This window comes from Cyprinodon variegatus, unplaced genomic scaffold (assembly GCF_000732505.1).
Source record: "Cyprinodon variegatus isolate N-32 unplaced genomic scaffold, C_variegatus-1.0 Scaffold6, whole genome shotgun sequence".
NCBI lineage: Eukaryota > Metazoa > Chordata > Actinopteri > Cyprinodontiformes > Cyprinodontidae > Cyprinodon > Cyprinodon variegatus.
This window is the reverse complement of record NW_015150459.1, coordinates 921,076-922,226: the sequence shown is the minus strand read 5'-3', so window position 1 is coordinate 922,226 and position 1,151 is coordinate 921,076. Positions and strand designations below refer to the sequence as shown.

At 42.4% G+C, this 1,151-nt stretch overlaps 1 protein-coding gene across 2 annotated transcripts in view; it reads left to right on the top strand.

The window, feature by feature from the left end:
- The window catches only part of dnali1 (dynein, axonemal, light intermediate chain 1), a 19,410-nt gene that overhangs the window by 2,766 nt on the left and 15,493 nt on the right, over positions 1 to 1,151 (top strand). The window lies entirely within an intron of this gene.

Here is a 1,151-nt window from a genome sequence, read left to right as displayed (position 1 = left end):
AAACGGACACCAAGACACCTGCACAACAACCCACAAGGCCCAGGGCCGTATAACTGTCTTTATCTGCCTCTGAATGTTCAGGTCTGAGTCCCTCATGACACCAACATTTCGGCCATAATCAGTAGTTTCCAGCTGTAGTCCATGAAGCTCTCTTACTTTGGTCTGAGGATTATTACCTAAGATTTGTTTTTATTCAGTTGAAGAAAGTTATGGTGCATCCAAATATAGATTTATTCTAAGCATCTACACAATGCCCTGATGGGTTCATAGTCACCTGGTAACATTGTGATGTAAAGCTGTGTGTCGTCGCAACAAAGTGATTTGAAGGTCCTGAATACCAACGTTACCATCTTGCATGTGAAGTAGACAGAGCAAGTTGGGGTGGGGGGTGATTATGGCTTTCAGGAAGTGTTTGGCTGCAAAGAGGAAGAGTTTTTTTTTTTTTAACAAAGATATTCCATTTGTTCTATTCGGGTCCCTTTTCACAGAAGATGTTATCAATAAAGCCAATTAATCTTGTAGAACAGGCACATTTGGTGAATTTATTCAGGTAGGAAACTCTGAACACTTCATTTCCTGCTGAAGGTGACGGGACAGGGCCCTTGATGTACGCTTTAAAATGAGACTGTCTCCTAGTGTTATGAACTCTAATCCTGTCTCTGCAATTTTGACTTCCTCTTAGCAACATCATTCCTATGTGAACGACCAAGTTCTTCACGATTGGATGGATCTGTGCAATTCTCATTTGAGGCTTCAGACAGGAAGCTACAGCCAACATTTCTGCATTTTTCTAGTTGCAGAAGCATCTAATCTCATTCAAAGCATTGTCAGATACTTATGTTAGGGTGACCAAACGTCCGTATTTCCCGGGACATGTCCATATTTCACGTCCTGTGCCGGGCGTCCCGGGTTTTTTGTAGAAAATGAGGAAATGTCCTGATTTTTTAAATTACCTTAATTGGACCATTAAATTTACAGGCACTAGGGCACTGCGCACCACACTGCGTGTGACGTAATCCCTGAGCCGCGTCAGTGTGGGCAGCCCTGTTCTTAATCAGAATATAGATAGCGTGGCTGTCAGTACACCAACAACATGCAAAAGCGGAAATGTATGTTTACCGGCGATTTACAAAAGAGTAAATCGCTTTCAG